Below are 13369 nucleotides of genomic sequence, written 5' to 3'. Positions count from 1 at the left end.
AATGCCTCTGACCAAATTCACAGATGACTGAAAACTGAGAGCAGTCCTTGAATCTCCCTAAGATGAGTACTCCCTTCAGAAGGGTCTAACACAGCCAAACACTTGCTGCCAAAGCCATGGCTTCAAAATCAATACCAAGAAATACATTATACTACCTTTTGGGAATTTAGCCACCCCGAGTAACTATGTCATCAATAAAACACCCCTAAAAGTTGATTCACCAGTCAGGAATCTGAGAACTCATGCAAACAGTAACCAAGCCTTAGACCAACATTTGTCCAGGGTAAAAAGAAAATCCTTCTACATTGCTCAACTTTAAGTGAGGTCATGGCATCTATGTCCAGAAATCTCATTGTTCCCCTGGACTCAGCCATCATCAGACTCATCATAGAGTATAATGTCCCTTCAACGTGTACCTGACCAGACACATGCAGCAAGTGGAATATTCATAAAGGTTCCTTACAAAATGAATACAGGGAGTAAGCACCATGTCCCATGCTGATTGCCTCAAAGCTCTGTCTCTTTACGTGATATCATACAGACTTCTGAGAGGTGATTTTTGCCTGGCATACAAGGAATCCCTGAACCCTGTTTTGATGAATCTTTTGCACATCTGCAAAGCAAACAGCATCACAACTACTACATAAAAAGACATAAATGTTTTTTGCAACATAAATAGCACATGTTGGAGTGACAGATATATTTCACAGAGAATTCCCATTCTCTGTAACAGGCTGCCCATCCATGTGAAGCAGAGTTCTGCCCTATCCCTATTAAACCACAACTTGGACTAAAGGATGGGTAATTGAAAAGTCATCCCTGGTCTAGTGCACATGTCTCGAATGGAGAAATTGCCCCTATATAAATAATTTTTTTGATCACATTTGGATAGCATGGCTAGGCTTATAAGGGTCCCAGTGGTCATTAGCCTAGTATACCGCTATGAACCAATGAACCTTTGTATGTGTGATGAAGTATGTTGTTGAGCTGATAACATGATATAGAGATGTTACAAAAATTGCTGGAATGTAGAAGTGTGAGTAGAATAAATAGTGACCATAAAGAGAGTAGAGCTTTATTAGAATGTAACTTTGTCCACATACACCTGCTCAGACACAAATAAGCACAACAAATAATGCCAGTGCAACCAAATTTTAGTGATATATACAAAATCTAATTAATAACTACATGTAAAAAAGCATAAGAAAATGAAATACTGAAATATAAAGCTAGATATAGGAAACACAAGTTATGTTAGGTGTTGTTGTTAACTGCTCACCTAAAAAAATACTAACTACAAGCAATGTTAGTCATACGATTTACCAGTGGCGGCTGGTGAGTTCAAATCGAAGGGGGGCTGCAGGAGACAGCTGAATGGGTGGGGCCAATGGGAAGGGGCGTGGTCAACTAGAAAGGGGAGGAGCTATGCTAAAAACCACAAAACCTGGCACTTTAATTAAATACGCTGCCCTGGGTGCCAAACCATCATTATGAGAGTGCAATCAAGACAATGTGAAGTGTAGAATATTTCAGTGCATTAGCTGCATGACAGCTTACTTAATATCTAGTTTTTAAATACATTAGTCAAGTGCTGCGGTGGTGGTGCTGCGGTAGCGTTGTTGCCTCACAGTAAGATGCTGTCCGGTTCGATTCTCAGCTAGAGCGTCTTCTGCGTGGAGACATGCGTGAATGGGCGTACCTTCGTTGAAGGCTGTGCATCAGGGCTGTCAACTCGGTACGTAAAAATCTATCTGCCAATCATTAGCGGACCGGAGTTCCACTGTGGCGACCCCTAACCGGGAAAATCTGAAAGACACAACAACTGGAATGCCAGTCAAAATCAAGTACAAGAAAAACAAGCAGCACTCAACTCAAACCACTTCTCCTTGTACTCCAGTTCCAATTATAATTTATATTCAGCTTTATTAAAGTACCAGGTAACATGCTGAAAGTAACAATCTCTGTGATACCCCCACTTGTAAAAATGTTTCTTATCCAAAAAAGACCTGCTGCCTGACAGCAACTATCTACTTACTTCATGGGGAAAACATGATCAAAGTAAAAAATGAAAAGTAAACAAGAAACAAGCTCAAGATACATTGCTTAAAGGATTACTGTACAGGTAATGGACCACATACAATAGACTGGCATTCTGTTTGGTTTACAGGTAAAGCCTGCAAAGATGACTGCAAGTCTCCAACAAATGTAATGAGCTTCTTAAAATAATAATGTAATCCTGTCCTTTATTACAAATACTGTCATGCATTTCAATACCCAAGGCTTATACATTATCTAGTTATGCAAGTATTTTCTGCATGGCAACAGAAAGGCTTTCACTGTTGGCAATTCTTTAACAGTATGCTTATTAAAGCTTACTTGCATCTTACAATCTCAGACAAGCTTACCTGATGGTCATTAAAGCATTACTACTTAAACACAGAGCAACAGGGACTTTCTGAGTAATAATAAACATAAATCAACCATATAAAAATATGACAAACCCGAACATTCTGCAAAATCAAGGACAGAATAAAAGTAGTACTTGTGTCTACCTTGGATGGGGGGATACTCTGCACATTTATACTGCATAACTGCTCCTTACATTGCTTGGACACATCTAGAGTCACACTACATGAGGCAGTGGGGTGCAACAAGTATGTCACAATTTGAAATGTCTCTGGCTGACTGTGATGGCCCTGACACATTTGTCATACCTCTCAACCTCAGAGCAAGAAATCTGGACAAAGCCATACATAGAAGTGGGACAAGGCCCAAAAATAAGGACAATTTTAAATATTGCTCTTATAAACCTAGAAATGTAATAGAGTAGTAGGTCTTGCATTAGTATGAATTTCTGAAGGGTATGAAATCTGAAACAAATTTCTGTCAATTATTTTCTAACTTCAGTCTTTAATGATTTGCTATTAATTTGCCAAAAACAAACACAATTTTATGAAAATTGGACCAAAATATGATGCAAAAATATAAAATAGCCACACAATACAGCTGGAAACCTGTCAAAGAAGGGACACCTTTTTAATATTAGTACTGCTAACATGAGCAGCTGACAAAATAAAAGAATCTGCATGCATTTCTGAAATAAAAGTAATCTATAACTCTGATTATTACAGTTATTTCTTAATTGTAAACCCTCCACGTTCTCTTCAAGAATTGCCATTTTGCGGCGGGATTATTAGGGGAAGAGCAACATTTTGAGCCAAAATCGGGGACAGTTCAGAGGTTTGGATATGCCTAATTCTTTAAAGCAAATTATTTGCACATACCGCTCAACCTGTTAATGCAGGAAATCTGGACAAGGCTAAATATACTTATAAACAGTACAAAAAAATTGTTGTATAAACTGAGGCAGTTGATAGAATAACAGGTCTTGCTTTGGCATGCATTTTTCTGAAGGTTATGAAGTCTGAAACTCAGTGTATGTCATTATTTAGTGACTTAATTCCTAAATTATTTGCCAGAAAACCACACATTTAATGAGGAACAAACCAAAAATAAGAAGCAAAAATCTATTCATTCTGTGAAAATCTGGACAGTTGAGAGGTATAGTTCAGCCGGGGCTGTCTTTGAGTTTGCCGCCCTTCCCCCTCACAAAATCATGGTCGAATGGAGCCTCCCCCCTTCAGCTATTCTAATGAACCATTACTTGGCTATTTCAACCCATTTACCATAAACACTAATGTGAATACTGTTTTACTTCTACGATGATTTGGACTTCATTTGAAAGTTTTATTTTGCATTTTACAGCACAAACACTAAGACATCTGCTAAACAAAGAAATGCAATCTCACAATGAAAACAGACTTAGCATTAAAACTTCTCTGCCCTTGAAACTCACATTCATTGAAACAGCATTGAAACCCACATTCAAAGAAAATACATTTTGCCAGTGACAGATAAAGATTAACTTTGGGCTGTTTTCAAATCATAGGCCCCTTGCACATGAAACATACACGTGGTCTTTGATACACCTTTCTGATTTTATTAAATTATATTCCTTGTACAATATAGTACAGCTGTAGAGGGCATTTTAAATTTGTTTTGAACATTTTTCCAGTAAACAATGAAACAAAATGCATGCATCAATAATGACAAAACTGCCCAATTCAAAACATTTTTCCAGTAAACAATGAAAAAAATGCATGCACCAAAAACGACAAAATTGCCCAATTCAGAACATTTCTATCATAAAAATCTACTCAAACTTCTACAGTCCACCAGTATCAGTAAATATGCACAATCTCTGAAGAAGTAAATACCATCTAAATAATTCCACATTAAAGAAATCTCTAACTAATGAAGAGGTTGCTGCTAGCAAACAACTTTATATGTCATTGTTTCATCTACAAATAAAGTGTATGTTACCCTTGAGGAATAAATTGCCTATGTTTCATTAAAAAATGATAAGCCTGACAACTATCTACTTGTTTCATGGGGAAAACATGATCAAAGTATCAGTAAATATGCGCAATCTCTGAAGAAGTAAAAGTCATCTAATAATTGCAATAGGGAATGGATGGCAAACTGATAACAGGTTCAGAGTTACTAGGTATCTTCACCAAAAAGGACTGCAGCATCCACACCCTTTACAATACAGTACAGTATCAGCAATGCATCTACCTACTGCGGGAGTAGAACCCACAGCCTTCTGCATCAAAAGCAAGTACACTACCGGTTGTGCTAGTAACAATGCAAGCAGACTCAGCATAAGCATCACTAAACTTTTATTCCCCTGCATCTCTCAGCTTTTTGTAAAATCTACTTGACACTCAGCTGTATCTCTGAACTTTGCAGCACAAGAAATCTGGAAAAAGCCAAAATTTGGTGGGGGGGGGGCAAAAGACCAAAAAACAGGGACACATTTTAAACATTGCTTATGTAATGTTGGAAAGTTGCTAGAATAAAATGCTGTGTTACCACCATACATTTCACTGCCAAGTATTGAACCCAGAACCCTGTGCAAAACAGTCACAGCAACATACCACTATGACAAATCAATCATCTATTTCATGAAACAGGAAGACTGAAGCTTAAATGGCTACATTCAGTGAATTCAGTTCTCACCATAGCTGTCAACATCTTAGCACAAAACACCTGAACAAACCCAATAATGGGGGAATACAGCCCCCAAACATATACAGTGAGTTCAGTTATCACCATAGCTCTCAGCCTTGGCACAAAAAACCTGGACGAAGCCAATAATGGGGGAATACAGTCCCAAAAATGGGGACAAATTTCAAATATCCATCTTATAAACTTATAAACTTGCTATAATAATAGGTTTTGTGTTACCATGTACTTTCTGAAGAATATGAAGTCTGAAATTCCAATGCTTGTCATTTTTATTTAACATTTGTTAACCAGGGAAGTCTGACTTGGAACAAAAGGCAATTTTTGGCAGAGGAAGAAGCACTCCAGACATGTCTTTGTAAGATGAGAGGACACCAGAGCAAACCCACACAAACACAGGAAGGACATGCAGACTCCACATAGAAGGCACCCCAGCCAAAAATCAAACTAGACAACCTGTAGCTGTTAGGCAACAATGGTACTTCTGCACCACTGTACAACTGGCTGTGTTGAGAAGCAAACATATAGAAACCACAGATTTTATGAGGAACAGAACAAATATGAGGCAAACATCTGCAATTTTTTTACAAATGGTGGTGGGTAGGGAATTCAGGCTCTTGCCATTTGGGCCCAAGGTACAGGGTTCAAGCCTTATTCTCTACCCACCACCATGTAGTGACTGGGGCATTTTACACACACACACTTACCTGCCCTGCAAGTCTGAAGCTTCATCGTCCGTTGTATCCTGCAAGTCCGAAGCTTCATAGTCCGTTGTATCCTGCACCATCATTGCTGTGCCTGAGGAGCTGTTATCCCGCGAGAGAACCTAAGGCTCGTTCTCTCTGTCCCATGAGACTACCCTGCCTGCGGATGTTGCAGTCCGATCCCCTTCCAGTCTATGCAGTTAGAATTACTGCATAGACTGCTGGGTAAATGTAGATGCACATGTGGTAGTCCGGACTGCTGGTGGAGACAGTCTGGATTTTGTGCGCATGCTCCAGACTGGTTCACCAGCAGTCCGAATATTGGAAATGCCGCGAGTTTGTTTTATTATTTTCTTTTTGTTATTTTTATGTTTTATTTTGTTTAATGTTCTTATTTTACAGCTGGGAGGGCTGCAGTCTTGCAGTCCAACTGCACGGGCCGCCCCTGCGATTTACAGTATTCCATTCAAAATCATAAACCCAGAGCAGTGTAAACCTTGCTCACTCCAAATTAGCCAATAGCTCAAAGGAAGGAAAGGGGGAAAGAAAGTTTTACTTCAAAGAACTGGGATACTCAAACATCACTCACAGGCTGCATCATTGACAGACTGTCCCCCCTTTTCCCCCTAAACAACTACTGGACTGATACTGACATATCAAACTTTAACTGTCCACAAAATCTTTCAGCAGTAATGAAATATGCACATTAAATGAATCTAAACCAATGATGCTCAAATAAATACCATCACAGCTACACAATATGGGATCTTTGCATGCAATGCTCCAGTGGTCTAAAGCACTGAACTCAAAAGGCAGAACCTCTCTAGCCACCCTGTGATAAGAAGAAACTATCTGACATCATTCCTTTAAAACTACCCACCTGTCTCCACACCAGGCAGTGAATTATCTCAGTCTAGACTGCAGTTGTACTAGGAGACTCTTGTTTCATTAAAATCAAATCCCTCACTATGAATGATAACCTCCTTTCAGGTACTGTGCCCAAATCACTGGACTGCAAGTGAATTACAGTGACATGTGGAGAGCCTAATGCTCCCTGTAGTTCATATAATTTGGGCAAAATATGGTTCCTTCTGAAACCTCACCATAGTACTTCCAACATCAATGGTCAAGCCCAAGAAAAACTCCACCAGGCCCCTCTACAGCTCTCCTGACTACCTAGAACACAAAAGAATGGCCTAAAATTAGAATTCTGTTGCATCCTGTAAAACAAACATACAAGTATAACGAACAATCAGAACAAACCACTGCCACTATACTAAGTGATATGACAGAAATGCATTTGAAGACCACCTCCCCATCATCCATCATCTTTATCAGCTCAATTGACCTGCCTTTCAATGCCAAATATGACGTCCTACCTAAATGAAAAGATTGAGCCAAAAATCCTTTGGGCAGACCTTCCGAGTAACCAAAGCTCTCAACATGCAGTCAAACTACCTGATTGAAACTGTCCTCTGATCTAACATTTGAAAAAATAAATTAGATGTTTTGAACCTTGACATGTGTTTCATGGTTAATGGCCATGACAATGGATGGGTCCCATTCAGAATATGGACGTTTCAGAGTGTCAAACTGCAAATGGTTAAGAAAATGTAATTGACATTCTGAAAAACTGAACCATTTGTCCTGAAATTCCAGTACAGTGGGAGTCTGTGAATTTGTCCTTTTTCCCACTGCAGTGTAATATATATATATATATATATATATATATATATATATATATATATATATATATATATATATATATATATATATATATAGATATAGATATATATATATGTTACTGCGGTGGTGGTGCTGCGGTAGTGTTGTCACCTCACAGTAAGACGTTGTCCTGTTCGATTCTCAGCTAGAGCATCTTCTGTGTGGAGACATGTGTGAATGGGCGTACCTTCATTGAAGGTTGTGCGTCAGAGCTGGCAACTTGGCACGTAAAAATCTACTGCCAATCATTAGCGGACCGGAGTTCCGCTGTGGCGACCCCTAACCAGGAAAAGCCAAAAGACATGACAACAACATATATATGTATATATATATATATATATATATATATATATATATATATATATAGATAGATACAGATATAGATATAGATATATATATATATATAAAATTAGCAGGAAGATTACCGGTCACAGCCCCCCTTCTATGGGTTGCAGGGGGGCTTCCACCTGCAAAAAAACAGTTTTGTGTGTTTTAGTAGTTTTCAATGTTCAGTAACATCAAGCATATGAGTTCAACCATATGCAGTAAAATGTTACAGAAAGTAGATATTCTGAAATGGACTAGACAACAGAAACAACAGAACTTTAGTATTCTTCCTCAGTTTTACCTGTTGACACTGCCGCCTTTGATCAGTCTTAGATATTCATAACCAAATCAAATACATTGATTATGTAATGCACAATTCTTCCTCTGCATACTGTTCAACAAGTCATTTACCCAAAAATCACCCTCCTACATAAGAATGGATAACATCACCCATAAAACATACAAATTATAATTCGATGACAGCTCATGCAAATCTCATAACAACAGCTATAATAACTGCCTACCAAAATAGAGCCATCTGTCAGAATCCAAATCTTTTAATCTTTCTTTTCCCAATATACCATTATTCTCAAAACCCACCAGTGCTAAGTAATGTTCTTCAAACCAACAAACTTCCTTGTAGCACCGAAACCTGCCAAGTACACCTTCTCTGTCCTCTGTACCACCCCTAAGTCCCATATGTGAGCCAAATACCTAGCAAACAATATATTTGACTAATCTCTATACAGTTTGGGCAACTACTCCATAAAAAACATAAAAAAGCTGCAGAGCTCTGTGCTTGTCACATTGGCTTTAACCAATAACGCTGCATTAATTAACAAATATATTATGAGCCACTGATGTACGATAGGGGTACAACTGTAAATATGCTGTGAAATACAATATCTTCACCCACCTCAGCACAAAACATCCAGCCAAAATTGACTGGGGCTTCACCTCAACATATAAAAACACTGCCACACCTCTTATCCCCATGGAAAGTTCCATATCCAGAGAGCCATGGCACATAATTGTTCCATTAGTTAGACGGCATTCATGATAGGATACATCTACCCCCTCATCTGCCTGATCCAGGAAAATGCCCCATTCATCTTATGATTTACCTAAATATATGCTTTTCTGAACTGCCCCAATATAAATCAATAGTACTAGCCGAAACTCTCAGCCTATTACCTCTAACTCAAAGACAAATTCTACTTATCAGTAACAATCAGAAACACTCTAATAGTATTCATACAACTATCTTTAATCTTGATAGATCAAGGAAAAGTAAATTAACAGGCATTTAGCAAAGTACTGACATCTATGACTCTTATTATTGCCCTTATTTATTATGGAAATCCACCAGAGTTTAGAAGAAGCTATAATAATGACAGGAGCAACATTTTTTATAATCAGGAGTGACACTAAAACATGGACAGTTAAGAGGCATACTTCTCAAGCTCTCAGTGCAAGAAATCTAGACAAAGCTAGAAATAAAGGGAGGACAAAGGCCCAAAAATAGGTACAGATTTTAAATATTGCTCCTATAAACACAGAAACTTGATAGAATTACCGATTTTAAATTACTATATGCTTTCTGAAGGATATCAATTTTGAAACTCAGGTGTCTTTCATTATTTAGTATTATTTAGTGACTAGAATACTCAATGATTTGCCAGAAAACCACAAATTATTTGATGAACAGACCAAAAATAAGAGGAAAAAATCTGGACATTCTGTAAAAATCTTGACAGTTGAGAGGTAGGGAGGTCTATATTATAACATTGAAGTTCAGAAACTTCGAATGTTATAATATCAAACCCAGTAGAGCGAATGCTTGAAATAGTGAAGCTGCAGAACACTGAATACTTTCCTAGGGAAAGTATTCAGTGGGCAGTTTCTGTAGCTTCGCTATTTCCTCAACTGTGGAGTGAAGGTTACGGACCAGGTTAAGGTAAGTGTGCGAATTAAGGTGAGTGTGTGATTGGGCATGGGTTAGGTGAGTTAGGGTTAGGACGTGGGTCAGGTAAATGTGCGATTGTGCGGACATGAGGGTTAGGGTGGGGTAGGTGAGTTAGGGTTAGGGAGCGGGAAAGGTGAGTGTGCAATAGTTAAGGACCTTAGGGTTAGGGTTGGGTTAAGGTAAGTGGGTAGCTAGTGGTGTATGTCTGGTTTAGTATAGGGTTTCATGAAGTGAAACACAGTGCGGCACAGTGGTGCAGTGGTTAACATTGTCACCTCACAGCAAGAGGTTCTCCAGTTCGATTCTCGGCTGGGGTGCCTTCTGTGTGGAGTTTGCATGTTCTCCCTGTGTTTGCGTGGGTTTCCTCCGGGTACTCCGGTTTCCTCCCACATTCCAAAGACATGCATCTGGAGCATTTCTCCCCGGGCCTCCGCTGAAAACAGGCTCTGTTGAACCTAGTCGGACTTTCCCGGTCAACAAATGATAAATAAATAAATAAAAATAAAAGTGTATATGTGTGGATTATTTATTTTGGTGTGCTTGAGTTGTGTGTATGTTTGTCGGAACAGCAAATTTTTTCCCTGGCAAAAATTCGCTATTTTGGCTGTTCGATTTTCTGGTGTTTCGATTGAATGGGGTCGATATTATAACATTCGATGTTTTTAGACTTTGGTGTTATCATATAGACCCATGTAGAGAACCATCAAGTTGTCCCCATACTATATAAGCAGCGTGCACTGCCCTGGCTTCCCAATTTTTTGCCAGCTTCCTCCTGCCACTGTGGCACACATACTAACCTCTCAATATATTAATGCAAGAATTCTGAACAAAAACAAAATTAATTGGGAGATCAAGGTTCAGAACAGGGATGGATTTTAAATGTTGCTCATATATTTAGAAAACTGTTAAAATAACAAGTTATGCATTCACATGCATTTCTGAAGGACATGAAGTCTGAAACGCAAATGTTTGCTTTGATTTGGAAACTAATTCGCAATGCTTGCCAGAAAATCAGAAATGTATTTATTTAGTTATTTATTTTACATTTGTTTAGCAGGAAAGCCCGACTGTGATGTGACCCACTTTCAGCGGAGGCCCGAGGAGAAAAGCTCCACATATAGAGATTATACAAAACTTATACAAGAAATTATACAAAAAATATATAAGACATACAGTACACCAAAAATTACATTCTATGTTATTATAACTGACATTTGTATTATACAATCATCTGATTTAATTCCTTATTGTAGTATAGACAGTATAGTTTCTCAAAGTAAACTGAGGAAAGGTTTGCAGGGGGGAAATTGGATAGAAAAAGATGAGGTCAGAGATTATCTAGACATGAGAGAGCACAGATTATGAGTTGGTCAAGGAAGAAGAAAAAGTATGACCACAAGCTATTAAAGCTAGTTAGCCTGGAGTAGTACAGGAGCTAAACCAGGTGTCATTAAGATAATTTATAAGAATATTTTTGAAATGGTTGGTATTTGTGTTGGTTCTGATACTGTGATTTGATGAATTCTACCATGTTTGCTACAGGATAAGAAAATAGGGAGTCCCCTGATGTATTAGTGGATTTGGACACGTAGTAGAGATTTGATTTATTGACTGAAGACTTTGATTGGGGGTATGGTGCTGGGGAATATTTATAAGGGTAGGGTTTTTTCAGATTGATATACTAGTTTTTGTGCTAAGGTTAATTGGTTATAAGATAGACAATGTGGGAGTTCTAACCAGTAGAGTTTTTTTTAAGGAGTAACAGTGGTGGGTATGATGTGGGCAGTCGGTTTCAAATTTAACTATTTTATTGTAGAATGTGTCAGGTTTAATTAAATATGTCTTTTTAAGGTTGGTGAGAATTGGAGAAGCATACAGAAGTGTTGATAGAAGATGGGTTCTAGAAATGTCAACCCTAGAGGTGCTAGTTAGATACGTTTTATTTCTGTAAAGAGTACAGACTTTTTGTGAACTTTCTTAATTGTTTGTGCTGTATGTAGGTCAAATCTTAGGTTATCTGTTATTACTCCTAGTAGTTTGTTTGTGAATCGGCATTAATTTTAATATTATTCCTAGCTGTGATGTAAAAGGCGCTGGGGGGTGAGGATCTTGCAGGTTGGAAGATCATGAGTTTTGTTTTATTGAGGTTGAGTATGAGCTGATGGTTAGGGAGCTATAGCTTGGTATGTGATAATGATTTTTGGGTTATATCATGGAGTTGTTGCAGGTTAGTACTGATGCATATAAGTCTTGTGTCATCTGCATATTGGGTAGTTCAAGCGAGTGGAGTAGCACTATGGAAGTTGTTTATAAAAATAGTGAATAGTAGCAGCCAAAAAATTGAGCCTTGAAGTACTTTTAGTGTGATGGGAAGGGGGGGGATAGGACATTAAGCCATTTTACAGATTGTCGGCGGTCCTGTAGATAGCGTCAGAACCGCTGAAGTGCAGAGGGGCAGAGGTTCAGTTTGGAGAGTGCATTTAATAGTTTGGGGTGGGAGACCATATCAAAGGCCTTGGACATGTCTAGAAAGACCACTGTTTCTGAGTTGGTTGATGGTATTAGTGAAACTGAGTGCAGTTGTGGTACTATGATGGGGCCTAAAACCATGTTGACATGTTGCTAGCATGTTGTTGAAGGTAAGATAATGAATCAGTTGGGAGTGGATACATCTTTCAAGGAGTTTAGATAGTTGAGACAGAATGGTGATCAGTCTGTAGCTGGTCAGCTCTGTGGAATTTTCACCTTTCTGTAAGGGGATAATGTGTGTGATTTTCCATATTTCCATATTTTCCATAGAAATTATGAGGAAAAGTTGACAATTATGAGGCAAAATCTGGACATCATCTGAAATTCTGGCCAGTTAAAAGGTATTTATTTATTTATTTATTTTTATCCCCCAATATCCACTGCCTCTTGCCCCCTCTGAATACAAGAAAAGACAGAAGAAGGGATCCCCTTAGCCCTGGCTTCTCCAGGGTGTGACATCACCAGCCTTGGTTAATATCTCCCACCATGCCTCTCTCTCTCTCAACTATCCTTCATTTTGATTCAGAATTTTAGCACTGTCCCTCTTACTCCTCCCATGAATATTGTATTTTTGGAGGAAAATGTGGTGAAGTAAACTTTATAATAACGACAGTATTTGGAGTTATAGCATTATTATAGACCAGAAAATGTATATTTATTCACATTCTCTTATTCTGCATATGCCATTAGCTAATAATACTGATGGTTTAACATGCCCCTGTTTATTTCAGGATTTGTCCCTTATTTTGTTGAAATGTATGCCTGATTGGTTGACAGGAATGGTTCCCATCATGTGGCTGCAGCAATTAGAAAATAAACATATCTCCTGTAGAAGCAGGCATGCACTGGCTAACTTATAGTTCCCTTCTACTTCATACTTTTGATTTTTTTTTTAAATAATCACAACAGAAACCACATACTGCCTTTAAGGTATGCCTATATATATAATATATTTATTATTTAATTATTTAATTCATTATCTGTCTTTGTTTATTAGGAAATGTCCAGCTGGGCAAAACCCATTTTTCAG

This window comes from Protopterus annectens, chromosome 13.part0 (genome assembly GCF_019279795.1).
Source record: "Protopterus annectens isolate FY-2018-M chromosome 13.part0, PAN1.0, whole genome shotgun sequence".
Lineage (NCBI taxonomy): Eukaryota > Metazoa > Chordata > Ceratodontiformes > Protopteridae > Protopterus > Protopterus annectens.
This window is presented reverse-complemented; position numbering follows the sequence as displayed.